Source organism: Gallinula chloropus (genome assembly GCF_964237585.1).
Source record: "Gallinula chloropus genome assembly, chromosome: Z".
NCBI classification, from domain to species: Eukaryota; Metazoa; Chordata; class Aves; order Gruiformes; family Rallidae; genus Gallinula; species Gallinula chloropus.
Genome location: NC_140089.1, coordinates 66,791,501 through 66,809,378, shown reverse-complemented (window position 1 = coordinate 66,809,378; position 17,878 = coordinate 66,791,501).

The following is a 17,878-nucleotide window of genomic DNA, read 5'->3' as shown; positions in this document are numbered from 1 at the left end:
GGCTGGGCAGAGAATGTATTGAAAGCAGCTCTGAGGAGAAGGACTTGTGGGTGTTAATTGATGAAAAGCTCAACACAACCCAGTAATATGTGACTGCTGCTCAGAAAGCCAACCATATCCTGGGCTGCATCAAAAACAGCATGGCCAGCAAGTTGAGGGTGGTGATTCTTCCCCTCTGCCTTGTGTTTGTGATATCCCCCTGGAGTACTGCATCCAGCTCTGGGGTCCTCAGTAAAAGGACATGGAGCTGTTGGAGTGAGTCCAGAGGACAGCCACAAACATGATCAGAGGCCTGGAGCACCTTTTGTATGAGCTCAGAGCAGCTTTCCATTACCTGAAGCTGTCTACAGGAAAGCTGGAGAGGGACAGTTTACAGGGGCAGGGAGTGATGGGACAAGAAGTAATGGCCTTAAACCGGATGAGGGTAGATTTAGATTAGATATTAGAAAGAAATTCTTCATTGTGAGGGTGCTTAGGCACTGGAACAGGTTGCCCAGAGAAGCTGTGTCTGTCCCCTTCCTGGCAGTGTTCAAGGCCAGGTTGGATGGGGCTTTGGGCAAACCGGTCTAGTGGCGGGTGTCCTTGTCTATGGCAGGTCAGTTGGAATTAGGCACCCATTGGCATTTATTCAAACTGAAACCATTCTGTGATTCTATGATTATATGATAAGTACACAGGGCAGCAACAAATGCTATTTAATCCATTATGGTCCCTCAAGTAAGTGGAATGCTCAATGCAGGTTGATATCTTTGAAGTCAAGCCTACCTGTTCCTCATAAACTCTCTACAGCATGTTTAGTTTAGTTGCATGGGTCAATCCTCACCTCTCCAAAATGAGGAAGGAGAGATGTGACTGGCATCCTGGAAACAGGATTAGGAGTATTAAATAGCATAGATGCTATTGTTTTGTCAAACAAATTCAGCTCAGCAACAAGGTTGTATAAACTAGAGTATATTAAAATCTTCTCCGCTGACACAAACAACTAGTTAATGGGTTATAGCCAATATATTGCCTAGATAGGAAAGAATTAATAATCAGTCCAACAACTAATTGTAAAGGCACTTTGTGTTACCCAGAAATATGTGTCTCTAGCTCTTGGCTGTATTCAAGCTGAGTTCCGGGTGTAATTCACTACAATGACAGTTATAGGGGAAAGCAATAGGGCACCTTACCTACTGAAATTCACAAGGTCATGTGGGAAAATGCAAATCAATTTGAAGAATATTTCCAGTGTTCACAGGATCAAGTCAACTTCACTTATGATGCCACCAGCATAAAGTCACAGCTTTTGTTTTAACAATACACAATACTGCAGTGCCTACCATATGCCCAAATATTGCACTGGGATTAAATTGCCATGGCAATGTCTTCTATCCATTATAACACAGAATATAGACCCAACAAAATGGGAACAAATGGCAGACTGTTGATGTTGAGGTACGTGTTGTATGGAAATTACAAGGATGAATTTATGAATTAGTAAATGATTAAGGCTCAGGACATCTGTCTTGGTACTAAACAAAGTGATTGTCATTTTGAAATGCACCCCAATAAAACCCCTGAAACTGTACTTGTACATGTTGGAAAATAATGTGTCTCAATGAGAACGTTTTGTGATTCTGTAATTATGGGCAAAACCATTGTAGATGTATACAGTCACTCAAAAATTCATATTTGTAATTTTACTAAGATGATGAGATGTGACTGTTACTATTAAGTTCCTCTCACAACACACCAATCACTGCAATCTAACTGCATAATGAATCAAAATTTATTGCCTATGTCCATAGGAACAAATCTCACAATGGTAAGAAAACTGTTACAACATGATGACCTTGGTCAATTGCTAAAACAAGTTCAAAACAATGTACAAAGAACCTAATTAGTGTCCATCATGGCACAGATGAGATAGATATGCCATGTGCTACAAAGAGTGAAGAAAGATGGAGAACGTTATTGGTGTAAAACTCTACTTGGATGGTCACCAACAGCAACTGAAGCTTTGAATTTTATGTTTACATGCAATTGTAGCCTATTTAATTTTTGGATTTTGTGTTTATTGTTAACCCTTTGTTTATACATGAAATTATGGTGCTAATCTCACCATATGCAAACTATGAGGGAAAATGTCAATATTAAAAAATCAGTCAATCTGATTTACTAGCCTATTGGAAAGTAAATGATGTTATAGCACCCTATACTTATGGCACAGAAGCAAGAGATGACCATACCACCCCTCTGAGGTAAAGTAGATTGACTATAGTCAAGAGTGGAGATTGTGATACACTCCTCCCATTTGAACTAGCTGAACTTTGGTCCAAGAAGGTGATCAGCAAGTGGGCCTAATCAAAGTTAATCCTATTGTGTGAGAACACAGCACCAACCCTTCCCCATTTGGCTGGAGACTGAGCTGATAAGCAGCCAAAACTGCATTAACACAGCAGAAAATCTGGCTACAAATCTGGCTACAAATCAACCACTATAAATATTTGCAGCTGTCAGAGACCTCTGAGCTCTTCCACCACAGCATCTGGCTGCATGACAGTGATGTCCACTTACGTAGGGACACCACTCAGCATCACCATTTGAGTCTGAAAGGTACCTTACCTGACAACAGACACTGATGGCTTGGTAAGTGACAATTATTGCATGCATGTAATGTTTAAGATCTGTATCGTTAAGGTTAAGCTGTATGCTTTGTATCCCATACTAACTTTAAGAGTGCTAAGTGGTAATGGCCACCAACCCTTCTATACTTATTAAATATTCTACATACCTAAATTTTCCAATTTACAGCAATCACACATCTTGTTTTTTTCTTTATATTCAGAGAAGATAGTTTGTAGTTGTGGTATATTTCAAAGAAAAAAAAAAAAACAAACCCAAAGGAATTATACTAACTTTCAGAGTAGTTATCTGTCCCAGTTTGGAAAAAGTCTTTAAAAACTTGTGGTAATTTTTTTCACTATACTTCTCCCTTTGAGAATCATGTTCACTAAGAGGTATTTCTCCACCTGTTCATAAGAACTCAGCTGCTTCCTCTGATTCATTGTTTGAACACTAAACCAACTCACTCATTTTGAAAATAAAAACATTCAAAATCACTTTTTCTTTTCAAGGAAAATTATTACCTAGCATATTTTCAACCTTAACAAAGCTGTTTCCAGTCTGTGTTGCTATCTTCATTCATAAATTATATTCACACTTGCTGGGTATGATAAATCCATATTTAGTATGCAGCACTTCTCCATGTATTCCTTAAAGCTCTGTAATGATCAGTAATTTGGTTATGTTGATTCCACTGTAAAGCAGAATGGTGGTGTCTGGTTTTGGCTGGGATAGAGTTAATTTTCTTCACAGTAGCTAGTATAGGACTATGGTTTGGATTTGTGCTGGAAACAGTGTTGATAAGATAGGGATGTTTTCATTATATATAAAAGTTCTCATTACTGCTGAGCAGTGCTTACACAGAGCTGAGGCCTTTTCTACTTCTCAACAAACCCCACCAGTGAGGATGATGGTGGTAGACAAGAAGTTGGGAGGTGACACAAATGGGACAGCTGATCCTAACCGACCATAAGGGATATTTTATACCATATGAGAAAAGCTGGGGAAAGAAAGAATCAGGGGGACATATTTGTAGTGATGGAATTCTGTCTTCCCAAATAACCATACCTATTGAAATTTATATCAACCCCCAAGTTTTCTCACTTCCACTCTTCCAATTCTCCTCCCCATCCCCTTATGGCAGAGGGAGTGAGTCAGCGGCTGTGTGGGGCTTAACTGCCAGCAGGGGCAAAGCCACAACAGGCCATAAGCAGAGTATAGGCCACTTGAGACAATCTGAGAACAGATCAGGGCAAAGCTGAGGATTTGGCTGCAGATGGTCTCAGTAGCATGTTTCATTTCTCCTTCCTTTCCATGGTCATTTTAGCCTTGATACATGGCTTTCTCCACTCCTCCCAGACAAAACCTTTTTGTTTTGTCCAAAAGATATTCTCCATTTTACTGTGGCTGATGCTCTATGCATGTCTCCCTAAGTGACAAATCTAACCCAAGTAACTATGGGCTCTGACTCCTCATTTCTACGTCATACCACAAGGCATTATCCTCAGATGTGGTTGCATAGCTTAGTGCAGTCCCACTGCAAACTGATTCACGGAGATCACAAGGTCTGAAAAAGAATAAGCAGGCAACAACACTTGGGAGAAACTTCCTTCCTCTGGCCCAGGGTGCAGATCAGCTCAGCTCACGCCTTCTAGCACTGCTAAAATCAAAGTGATGACAAATTGTGAAATAAGAATATATATTCACAAGCAAAGCAGAGCAAACATTTTTTTTATATACCAACTGGAATATAGTTGGGAAAATAACTGCAACTATGTTCTCAGTCTGTAGTCCCATGGTACAGTGAGTTTAGGTTTAGGGCTCCCAGCTTCAGATGAAAATCACTACCATCGCATGACACAAAAGCACTGATGCAGCACAAACCCATTGAAGCTTGAGGTGTTTTAACACATGTTTTGATGGGCTGACTTTGTACCATGAACTAAATACCATTTTATCTGGCTTTTGGCATAAGCCCAGTCATCAGTTTCACAGTGCGTTCCAGATAAAGCAATATAAACACACCCATAAACCAAATGCTTGATTTGGATCAATTTTTTATAAATGAGTGATTCAGTAATGTGTTAGTTATCAATGGCCGTGAAAGTATGGCCTCAGTCTGGAGTGTGACAGTTTAAAACAGTCATTAAAGAGGTGTCAGTGGTACAATTATCTCATTACTTCACTGACTCTCATATCTGATGTGAATTTCCAGCAAAAGATGGAAAAAGCTCCCATCATACAGTGCAGGACTGCAGGTTGGTGGTTGAGTCAAATATCACCTTTTCCTGTATTGCCATACTATACTTTGAATATCCACTCATTTGCCCCCTCAAGTACAGGTTGGGTGTAATAAACTGGAACCTTTATTTGAGTTAGGGATCATATAAGCAAGACAATGTTCTGCTCCACCCCTTTTACCCTCTCTGAGCACTAATTTAGATAAAAGATACTTTGTATCCAGTGATAAAGAATTCTGTCATCTTTTACTCCTAACAATTGTTCAGATTATTTACTAAAAGATTGTTGTGCAGTGGTTGATGGAAGATTCCCAGTAACACAGCTTTCCTGGTCTCAAAATATTCTTTTTCCCAGCCCTCACAGCAAGAGTGGGCTGACCATTCTACTAATCTCATGATTTACAATAAAGAAAGTACATTAAGGTTCCACCAGTAAAATACTGCCCAGAAACAAAACAAACAAATATATAAATATTAAAGGGATGCTTGCATCCCCATTTATTACAATTAAAAGTTCTGGAGTTACACCTCAGGAAACACCACTGCAGACTGTACTCTTGCATTTCACAGCAAACCACAGATGGTCAGATGTGCCCAAGTCTTCACTGATGGATTTCCGAAAACCTAACACCACTCCATTGGATGAAGGAACTCAACAGCCTACAATACCAAACACAGCTGAGGAAAGGAGTCATTTTCCACAGGAAAAATCAAATGAGCCCTACCAACTAACCAACCAAAAGAACACCACCCCCACCCCCCCAAAAAAATAATGAAATGCCTTGATTTGCTGTGTTATTCTTCATACACACAAACTGGTGTTGGCAGTTTAGACAGCCTGACCATGTGTTTAAGGAGCTTCTCCCTAGTGTTATCAGTATCTCCTGTGGTGTACAGTAGTATGACATTAGACATTCTTTTAAATTTGCTTTTTCACTGCAGTTTTTCACTGGGCTCTATCAGTTCAGTTTGCTTCCCATCACATTCCATTAGTATCACCCCTCAGAGTACCCAGTTCCATGAACTTTCCCTATGTGTCTCATATATGATTAACCTAGACTGCTTGTTCCTAAATATTTGCCACAGTTTATTTCACCTATCTGGCCTGGTTTGTTTCCCTGGGTTAAGTAAAAATAGCTTCTAATTTAATCAGTTGGTCAATGAATTATGAAAGGCTTAATCATGTATTCCTCAGAAAATATGTACACTTCCTCTGTCATTTTGTAGGTTTTAGTGAATTTCAGTGTCACTCAAATCTGTGAAGATCAGTGAATGCTTATTAAGATATTTTAATCTAACATCTATACATTCCTGCTATGAATTTAAAGGAAAAGCTAAGCTTTAAAAATAGAATATATACAAATAAAGGGAATATTATTTGCATTTGCTTTATGGACGTGATTCACAAAAAGAATGTTCTTTCAAATATGGACTTTTATTATACTAAGCACACTCTGAATTCTAGTTCTCCTGACTTCCCTCCAAATATTTAAAACCCTCTATTGTCCAGCGATATCTGCAGACTTTCTCAATACATTCTTTATTTCACCAGGCCATTAATGAAACTCTTGAACAGAAGCATGCACTGGACAGACCTATGCAGTACTTCTGAACTGACTTCCCAGACTGAGAGCACAACCTTGAGAATCACATTGTGTTTCCCCATTGGATGGTTGCTTTATTTCATCTGGACCATATTTTGTTAGTTTTCAAATGAGAATGTCATGCAGGACAGTGACAAAAGTCTTACTGAAGACAGTATGTCATATATACTGCTTTTTCTTCATTTATGAGACTGTTTCTCCTACCAGAGGAGGAACTACGTTTAGTTTCCACTATTTGATCTTGACAAATCTACACAAATGCTTTAATTTGCATTGTTTTCCTACAGATGATCTTAAAATTGGTCATTCTAGCATTTTAACCAATACTGACATCAGGTTGACACACCTACAGGTCCCCAAGTCTTTCCCTATTCCTTTCAAAGCGTGTGCCATATCCTATTTGCCTTATCCTTTCCACATCCAAACTGATAATCTCTACTGATTCCAAGGCTGCCCAGTATTTCTTCAACAAACCTCATCTTCAAAACGTACCTCATCTACCTGTTTCTAAACATATCCAGGGATGGCAACTCAACCCCCTCCTGGGCAGCCTGTTCCACGCCCCAACAACTTTTTTTTCCTAACATCTAATCTGAACCTGCTCTGGCACAGCTTTGTGCCATTTCCTCTTGTCCTATCTCCTGCCACCTGGCTGAAGAGACCATCTCCCACCTCTCTACAACCTCCCTTCAGGTAATTGTAGGCAGTGATAAGGTCTCCCCTCAGCCTCCTCAAGACTAAACAACCCCAACTCCCTCAGCTAGTCCTCATATGGTTTACACTCCAGCCCCTTCACTTGCTTGGTTGCCCTTCTCTGCACTCTCTCCAGGACCTCAACGTCCTTGTAGCAAGGGGCCCAGAACTGGACATAGTACTCAAGGTACGGTCTCACCAATGCCAAGTACAGGGGCACAATCACTTCCCTAGAGGCCACACTCATTTTGATACAAGCCAGGATGCCATTGGCCTTCTTGGCCACCCGGGCACACTGCTAGCTCATATTCAGCCTTCAGTGAACCAACACCGCCAGGTCCTTCTCTGCCTGACAGCTCTCCAGCCAGTCTCCCCCAAGCCTGTAGTGCTGCATGGGGTTGTTATGTCCCATGTGCAGCACTCTACACTTGGCATTGTTAAACTTCATCCCACTGGTCTCAACACATCAGTCCAGTCTGTTCAGATCCCTCTGAAGAGCCTCCCTACCCTCAGGCAGATCAACACTTCCTCCCAGCTTAGTGTCATCTGCAAACTTACTGAGGGAACACTCAATCCCTTCATCGAGGTCATTGATAAAGATGTTGAACAAGACTGGACCCAGGACTGAGCCCTGGGGGACACCACTTGTGACCAGCCTCCAGCTGGATTTTGTTCCATTAACCACCACTCTTTGGACCTGGCCACCCAGGCAGTTTTTAATTCAGCAGAAGGTGTGCCTATCCAGGCCAGTAGCAGCCAGTTTCTCAATCAGAATGCTGTGAGAAATGTCATATTGCAATCATACAGTCATATAGCATATACACATATACATGACCTTGTGTCATGGTCTGTTTATTAAGTGAGTAGCGATAAATGGCTCTTTGAAAGAGTGTTTCATCCTTTTCTGCACCCATGATTATTTAAACACCAGCTCCCTTTACAGAATAGTTCTATCAGTTTCCTCCTCTTACAGAAGAATGTTTCTTGGGTTTTTTTGTGCCATTTTCTCTCATGTTTACTCTTTTTAATTTTGTCCTTAAAACTCTGTGCTTGCTTGCCCATGAAAAAAATGGCAGATGCAGCCACATTAGTCCCTTTGTTATCCAGTTTTTTTCTCCACAGGAGCTTAGTTTACCATTCTGATTTCAACAGTTTCTTTCACTAGTTACTTTCTCTCACACATTCCTTGAAATTATCACTCACTGACCTACTCTTTGTATTCACTCAGGTCCCCTTTTAGGAAGATTCTGTTCAATATTAAAGTAGTCCTGATTTCCAAAGTAGTGGAGCCTTTTTTTACACCACCTGCTTCTGTACTCTTACTTCTTCATAGAAGGTTATCACTAATAAATATGCAAATCTAAGCAGTTTCTACTTCCTATTTGATATTTTTTGTGCTCTAAGGCATTTTCAATTTCTTCAATAGCATTATTACTAGTTCTCTGATATAATACATTGGCAAACACCCCCTAGTAGTTTTTCCCTAATTTAGTTACTCCTAGATAAGACTTCAGCCACCAATTTAGAATAGGTTCACATTCATTAAGGACTGTGCATTGGAAGAAAACAAATTAAGTAAGAGAAGAAACTATATTATCCTCTGTCTCAAGCAATCACAGGTGATTGCTGCCAAAAGGTGGAAAAAGGTCTGTAGTCTCTGGGTTACTTATGCCTTATGCTAGAAATTAGGTGAACAATCATGACTGATAGGTAAGAGGCTCTGTTGTGGTGTCTGACAGACAATATTTATTGTGTCCATCTGCTCTTCACACTTGTGTGAAGTGGTAGGATTAATTTGGTAGGAAGAGTGAAAACTGAGCTGATTCATGAGTGTTATCATGGCAGTGAGGTTAGGGCAGTAAGCTTTCTGGTTGTGCTCTGACAACATACAACCTTCACAATGCCCAAAGGAAGCCAACTGTGGCAACTTGCTTAGGACTACTACACATTTCAGCTATATGGAGATTTTAGATTAGTACTTTGGTCAGTAGTAGATTCACTCAAAAGTTTGTATATATAATATAATATCCTGGTTTTGGTCAGGATGGAGTTAACTTCATTTGTAGCAGCGGATGGAATGCTGTGTTTGAGAGTTAAAATGGGAGTAGTGCTGATAACACCCTGATGTTTCTAGTTGCTGTCAGACAGTCAAGGACTTTCTCAGCTCTTCATGAGAAAGGAGGGGTGAAGCCAGGACAGGTGACCCAAACGGGCCGAAGAGAGTATTCCACGCCAGTTACGTCCTGCCCAGGATATCGGGGGGCTGATGGGAGGAGTGGGGGGGCGGCTCCAGGACGCGCAGTTTTTGGGGGACGGTCGGGTTCTGGGACGGCTCTGGGTGGCACGGCCTGAGTTGTGTGGTTTGGTGAGAAACTGCATTGTGTATCAACAGCTTCATATATTTTTGCTCTAAAGTCCTGTTAGCATTGTTATATTGTATCTTTCTGTTATCTTAGTAAACTATCCTTATCCCAACCCACGGGCCTCTTAGTTTCTTGGTTTTGGGGTTATTTGCCCCTTCCTTTTCCCTTCCCTTGCCTCTCACTCCCTCCCCTCCCCCCCTCCCCCCCCTCCCCTTCCCTCTCCCCCTGCTCTTTTCCTTTAAGGAGCAGGCAGCTGCGTGGATCTCGGCTCTCAACCAGGGTAAAACCACGACATATATATATATATTTCGTCCCCTCAAATATATATATATATATATATATGTATATGCTACAAAACTATCTACATCTGTCTATGTCTAAATCTATATTTATATCTACATCTACATCTATATCTATATCTGCATACATATATATGGACTTTATATATTTTTATATACATGGACTGTGATAATATATCTATATTTATATATAGATATCTATACACATACTTTCTGGGAACATAAGCAGCACCCAGTTTTACCTCACCTCAAAGACAGGCCAGTTGGTGAAAGCTTAAAACACTACTTATCTATCTCTAAGGACTTTTGTGTTCGGCTAATGTTAGAAGGATGAATGTCAATTTTTACACGTTCATGTTTTGTCTTTACACTATGTGAATCATACAAGCCCAGTGTAGCAGGGAAGAATGTAGAGTCTTGGGCTCAAATGTTACAAAGGTATTTACAACACATAAATTTAACCACCTCATACACAAAAGTCTTTGCTATTTAGAACCTCTCTTCTTCTGGATGACCCCTCCTTTATTACCTACAAAATTCTTTACCTTAAAATAATACATAGCAAATGTTACAATGCTGCAAAGATCAAATGAGAGTATTTTATGTTCCTTTTGCTTTGATGCATACCACATCATGCAGGGTAGTAGAGAATGACACTTATTACGACCTAATCTTCATATAAAATGTAGCAATAGAGAAGAATATTACATTTCAGCATTTCCTAAATGTGAATAGAAAAATGATACTTGGAGTTTGTAACTTCTGTCTGCCCAAAGGCTGTCAATCATTCCTGCTATGCAACACTTTAACACTGTCAGCAATTTCTTTCAGAGGCATCTAATCTTTTAGAAGTCTCCCTGCAGTATTTACTGATTATAAAAATAATATACAACTGCATGCCATGCATCACATGCGGGGGAGTGTGTATTCTTTAAAACAGATTTATTCAGCCATTGTGGAATACTCTCTGGAATGGAAATCATCTTCAGTGATGAATCACTTTCTACTGGAACCATCTGTATCTTTGTGAAATCACTAAAATAATCAAAAAGTACTTGAGATTGAAACCTTAGGCAAATGATCTATTAGGCACAGTGCCAAAGATCTGTCTCCTTGTTTCTCCATATTTTTCCAACTCAACAGGATACTAAAAAAATAAGGCAGGTACAGCTTCTCCGAACTGTAATAGACTTTATACAGGCAGAGACAAAGTAAACACATAGCCAGACACACAACAAAAAAATAAAACTCTCTTTCCATTTATGATCCTCAGGTTGTTACAAATGTATACCACTAATAGGGGAGGGGAAACTCCTTACACTGCCTCTTTCTTTCACAGTGGATCTGTACCATATGCAATTTGTTGTCCTTCAAGACAGAGTAGCCATTCTGTTTATCTGGTAGTGAACCCAAAGACCTTGCTGGTGCCACAGATGGATTTTAGTTCCTATGGGAATCTTGGGCCCAAATGTTTGTCAGGACTCATTCATCCACAGGTCTTCACTTGTGTTATTTGCATGTTCTCAAGGCCTATTCCTATCTGTCCTAGATAATCCAAATGGTAATACAGTTAGCTGACAGTAGCTTTGGCCTGAGGAAGAAATCCTCCCCTGAGCATTAACCTTTGTCAGGTATAAGTTCAGGAGTGTGCTAACTCCAGCACACCTTTATGAGGCCATCTGTGTATGAATCTTATAGGTCACACCCACTCCTGTTGAACACCTATTTTTTCCTTCCAGTAACCCAGACCCCAGAGTGTGTCTGGAGATTATAGTTGGGTTAAGTAACTGTTGGAGATATCATAGTGTGTCTTCACTGTTCTGAGGAGCAGATACTTGTGGCACGGCCCTTTCAGAAAAAGATCCTGACATCACAGGTGCTAATTCCATCTTCAATCAAACCACCTCTAACTAAACTATTTAAACTGTGGGAAGATGGCTGCCCTTCCTCCCGTTTCCACCCCTCGTCTGCTATGTTCTTTCAGCCTTTTCCCTGTGTCTTGACTGGCATTTACTGCAGTAATATGGTCAGCTTTATACAATTATAACTCAAGAAATGTAACTCATTCTGAAAGCCCAAACATACTTGTCAGTTTTCTTATACACAATGACCTACACCAGCATATTTGTGGCATGGTCCTCTAGGAACAAAACTTTCAGTTTTATCTGTGAGGAACAAGTTAATGCCTGCATGCTAATGGCTGCATCTACTCTTCCCATGAGAACTCCAGGGCCCATTTTTCTTTCAGTCTAGAGACCTCCCTCTCAATGTTTTCTACTGAACAATGTAGATTCTGTAACATCAGCAAAGGCTAACAAGTACATTTTCATGCCACCGTACGTAAGAGGGCAAGGGTCTTGCACAAGGAAGAACAGAGATCTCAGTGAAATAACTAACAGAAATATTTTATTAAAGCCTGAGAGAGCAGAAAGAAAACAAAGTAAGCTGCACTGAAGCTCAGACAGTTAAGCATAGATAAAACTAGAGAACAAAAGATAAAAAGGACATTAAAAAAAATGAACAGTTGCATTTTCTCTGTACACAGTTCTCAGCAGTGAAAATAATTAATTGCTTTCTGCTCAGTGTAGGACTTGCTTATAGTCCTAGCAATGAAAATATTAGCTATTTTTACATTTTTATCTGTACCCACAGTACCAAATTTTATTCTTTTTAGATCACATGTGAGTTAACTTCCCCATCATTACAGAATTCTGATATCCATTAACACAAATGTGATTCTGCACATTTTTCCTTTATTTGATTGAAATTAATGGTTGATACATCCTTATGTTTTCTTCACCTCTACTTTATCCAACTGGTCTCTCCTAGGCTGTTCACTGGCAAAGATTCATAAAATTTCAGAGAAAAATTGTGTTGTCCTATGAAAACAGATCTTTCGATTTCCTTCTGCTTTGCTGCGTCAGCTGTGCAAAGCTCTTCTCCAGTGTTTCTGTTATAAATATTTACAGCTTTGTTACCTTCAAAATCCAGTCATCTTTAGACAGCTGCAATTTGGTAAATTTAAATCAACTTATAACCTCAAAGGTATTGGCCTATTTTCTTGCTCATAAAGCCCCATAACAAGCATACTGTAGCACAGTTCTTCATGAAGAGAGTTTTCTGTATATCTATAACCTGACTGATTGTGTAGACAGAAAACAGAGAGTCCACAATGACTCAAAAAAAGTTATATATTTTCTGTTGTGGCTTAAGAAATAGAGAAAAAAATTGTCACCTTGGTATTAAGCCTGGCTAAAGTTACACATTCTTCCAGATCCAACATGTTCTTATCTCTTATAATAAACCCCATTTTTTCCATATTAGGATGCCTGGTCTGATTCATAATGCAAAGAGTTCCTTAGAGTAATTGCAGGCTCACTGGGAAAGTCCTATTAAATGCAAAAGTGTAGAAAATATGAAAGAAATTAGAAAGATTGTAAAAATTGCTAACTATAATTTGTACTCAAGAAAGACACCCCTCCAAAAGGATTGTATTGAAATAGTTGTACTCTCTTGGATGTTTATTAAAACCTTCTATTGTGCAATCACTTTTCCATCAAGTTCTGTTAATCTTTCCCCCACAGATGTCTACAAGAGCAGACAGAATCTGACATTAGGCTAAGATAACATGATATTAAATTAAAAAAAAAAAATCAGAGGAGTTCAAATGCACCTGGACATTTGAAAACATAACAAATGCTAGCAGAATGGTCACCATCATCCACAACACAAGAAAATTAAAAAAAAAAATATATAGTGCAATCTTTTTTTCTATCTCAGTTTTCATACATACTAGAAAACAGTTTCTCAATTTGGGACTTGTGAGCTGATTGTATTGAGAACACCTTTTTCTTCATAGCTAGATGAAGATATTGAAACTCAGAGACCAAGTATACCTGAGAACAAATTATATAACAGTGTGAGAATAACAGTACTAACATACTTTCCTTGGCCAAACGTTCAGACTATTATATTAATTAAATTATATTAATTATATTATCTTTCCTTTTCACTTTTTCATCCAGAAACTCCCACTGATAGGCTATTGTTCAATACACTTAACTGTTTAAAAAGAAATATATCTAAAATGGTATCTGCCAAGGGCAAATTTATCTTGAAAAAAAAACCTGAATCTCAAAAAAAATGTTTACAGAAAAACCTCCTGAGAGATCCTGACTTTTACTGGAAGCACCAAAGTTTTATTTGCTAACTGACCAATTTTCCTAGAGGTTACCTCTTATAATGTTGTAAAAAACTACTGTGATGCAATGCCAGCACCAGGATTTTTTATGCCTTTTTAAAATATTTTGATAATTTTACCCTCAAGGGGAGCTGTGAATAAGTCAGGAAAAGCAGACAATCTTTACAGGAGCTTTTGTGCTTACTGTGGCACAGATTCCTTTGAGAATCAGTGCACGGTGTTTATATTGGACAACTAGATCAAACACATCTGGCAAGGCTGAATCATCTGTGTCAGATTCCTTTATATATATATATATATATATATAAAATAATGAAAATGAAACAGACCCAGTGCTGGAAAAAGCAGAGAACAGGGAAGGGAAACAGAGTAATCAAAGCAAAAAAAACTGCCCTTCCTTTTACGGACAAATCCACTTTTGTCACATTATATAATGCTCATGTGATTTGCAGGCTCTGGTGGCATGTCTCATGCCATATGTACCACACACAGAAGCTTTGGGATGGTTCTGCTTCTTGTCAAGTGTGTCCCAGAATGCCAAAAATGATGAAACAAGATCACAACTTATTATTTTTAAGCTAAACATAGAATTTGGTGATTTTGCTATACAGTTCTTGCATGCAGAATTTAAAAAATAATAATAAAAATAGTTTTATGTTTTTGAATATTTTTCTGAGCAGAAATAAGAGTCTGGCAAATTTTGTCATAAAAGCTTGTAACCAAAAACTCACCACCCACCTAGATCTTGTCAGTGAAGCTAATGGGCAGGGACTAACTCTGAGCATAGGATCTGATGTAACTGCACTGGTTACACATGCCTGGATCCACACTTAGACTCAGGGAATGGGAAGCAAGCCTCAAACCACTACAGTGAATTAGTTTGGATTAAGCTGTGTCTAATTAAACCACAGATTTACCAAGAAGACAAGAAAGTGTACATTTCTTTTTTCTGAAACCACCCAAAGTTGTCTAGTATAGTGAAATATGAACTTGAGGGTAATGCATTACTTGATACTCAGTAGAATACAAATTTCATCAGTAGCCTTTGAATGACTTACTTCTTTTTCTGTATTTCAGATTTTCTTGCTTGTGGAAAAAAGGGAGTTGCTACCTTCCCAGCACTGAAAGATTTTTATTCCCCTCCCTCCCTGATTCAATAAATACAAGTTGCTGCGGAAAAATCATTAATATTTAATATAAAAATTTCAAATTCATACTGAAATGCAAAGAATTCATTCCTCTGACTGCTGTGCTAAAGGTTATGCATACTGAAAAATATGATATCATGATGTAGAAATTCTAACCAGATTTTTTCACAAGCTAAGTGTAAGGCAGGCTTCAAATGACTCTTAGCATTCGTTCACAAGGAAACCTAAAAACTAGAAGAATAAATATTGTTAGCACTGCCACACTTAAAATTCGTCCCTGTCTGTGACAAATTAAGTCCTTAAAAACTACTACGTGTAGCCATGTGTAACATTTACAGCATTTCATACTGCTTACTCTCATAGCCTGGTTTTCTTTCTGGAGTATCTTTTGAGCTCAGCAACCGCAATGCAGTTGCTATCATTCTGTGAAAACTTTGCCATGACTGGATATCGTGCAGATGGATTTGCTTAAGACATTATCATTTTAGACCTACTGAGCAATCCTGGAAGTACTGTAAGAGGTAACTTGGATCACTTTTGAAAAATGGTCAGTAGGAGCATACATCTGTCATGGCTGGTTAAGATCATTGCTGGGTACATTTAGAATGTACCTTCACGTTACTTTAATCTCAACATAAATGCAGGTTGCTACTGAAGGAGGTGATTTACATCATCTACACAACCTTTACCAGCACATTTATAGCGCACATGAACAATTACTGGTCTCTTAATGAGTCAGAACAGCAAACTGATCTGGCTGAAAATGAATCTTGTGAGCTATTTGTTTATTTTGCTGTTTCCAGCAGGATCACTTCCCAGACCCAGTTTACTCACCTCAACACCAAGATGTGCACAAGACAGGGACGAGCAACAAGTGGCTGCAGGTAGTGAAAAGGGCATTTACATCAGACTAAAGAAGGCATGAAACAACCACCTCAGAGCACAACAGTCAGTGGTTATGCTTCTTCATTAGGGTCCTGGCTAACACTAACACATCTTATATCTGTCACTTTTTAAAGGAAAATTATAACTTAACATACTAGATTTTCTCAAAAGTAACTCCAGACAAATCAAATTCTTGAGATAAGAGTTTATCTTGACTAGATAATACATTCAAAATACAGTCTGTCTCCACTAGATTTAAAATGCTATTTCAAAGATATCAATGTGTATAAAAACCAAACACAAAAATCCCAGTTTTATCTGGAGGCATATGTACACAGAGAAAAGAACCAATATAAAAATACCCTGTGAATCCATTCTGTCAAAGACCACTGCAATAATAAAATAGTTTGCAACAGGCATTTTAGATGCACAGAACTTAATGGTAATCCATAAGTGTCGAGACAAGCTCTGATTTATACGATTTATCAGAGCACAGCCCATGATATCAGCACAGGGAAATCTTAATTTTAACTATAAATTTTAAACCTTTACTTTCCAAATTGCAAAATAACAATTTTTCACTGGAAAATATTTTACTTCTGTCTCCTACTGCCAAGTAGCCCAAATAAGATTTCATTTCTAAGCAAAAAACATGTTTACTGTCCTCCTGTTTTCTGAGTCTTTGAGGACAGGCAATTTCAGATTTTCCCCTGCTGCTCACCAAACTATAAAAACCTCATTACAGAGACACTTAAATTAATTGAACTCCTGTTTATGTCTATTTTGCACAGGTAACTTACTGACTCAAGTTAATTCAGTTAAACAATAATTAAAATAGACCAAGCATATTTTTGTTAGGCCTTTGAACTGCTCTATGTAAACTGCTTTGATTTACTCTACTGCAACATTTTTCGTAGTCAGGCAATCTAAAGGGATCTCAGTTCGTAAAGGCTGCCTCCTGTTTAACACAAAAGGACTAAATCGTGGAATGTTGTAACTGGAAGAATCAAGGTTACTGCAGTTTGTGCTAAGGAAATGTCATTCAAGTTTGAAGAGGCTGGCAGAAAGGGGACAGACATATGTTAGCATATAGACTAGAACAGGTAATGTATAATTGAGCCATCAGGAAAGCTCAACATTTTTATAGGCAAATTATGTATTGCAATTTTCAGGAGACAGCATCTTGTGTATAATGTCCACTGAACACAAGCCATAGACATCTATTGCTAAATGCTCTCCCATATGTGGAAAATCCTTTGTCCATGGAATTAAGAAATATTCTCCATGGCAGAACCTTGGATGCTGGCTATCTCTTGGATACTTTTTTTATTTTCTTGAAGAGAAATGTGCAAAGACAGAATGACCAATTCAGTAACAGAGGAAATTCTATCAGAATCTATTCTAATAGATTTTATTGAGTAAAACAGGTTCATACATGAAAGAGGAAAATCTCTTAAAAAAAATGTGTGGAAACTTGTATAAATGACATGAAAGTTATCTCATATCTATTTCAAAGTCATATTAGTGGAAGAGACAAAGTCAGCAATTTTTACTTTGCTTATATGTCTTGCCACAGAGACAAATGATGTAAATATTCATCACCATTTCCAGTATTCAGTAAAGATCCTCACAAGAGCCCTCTTCCACAATTTTCTTCATGCAGATAGCTCAGTATGGTTATAGCCTGACCCCATCTCAATTAGAAATAATTCTCTTCAATTTGGGTTTTTCTTCATGGCTCATAATGAAGTGTGCTTTAAGCAAAGGACTGTTAAAAAAGGAACCAGTAAGCTTAAAGCATGATACTACTTTTCTAAAGTTTAAAAAAAAAGACATTT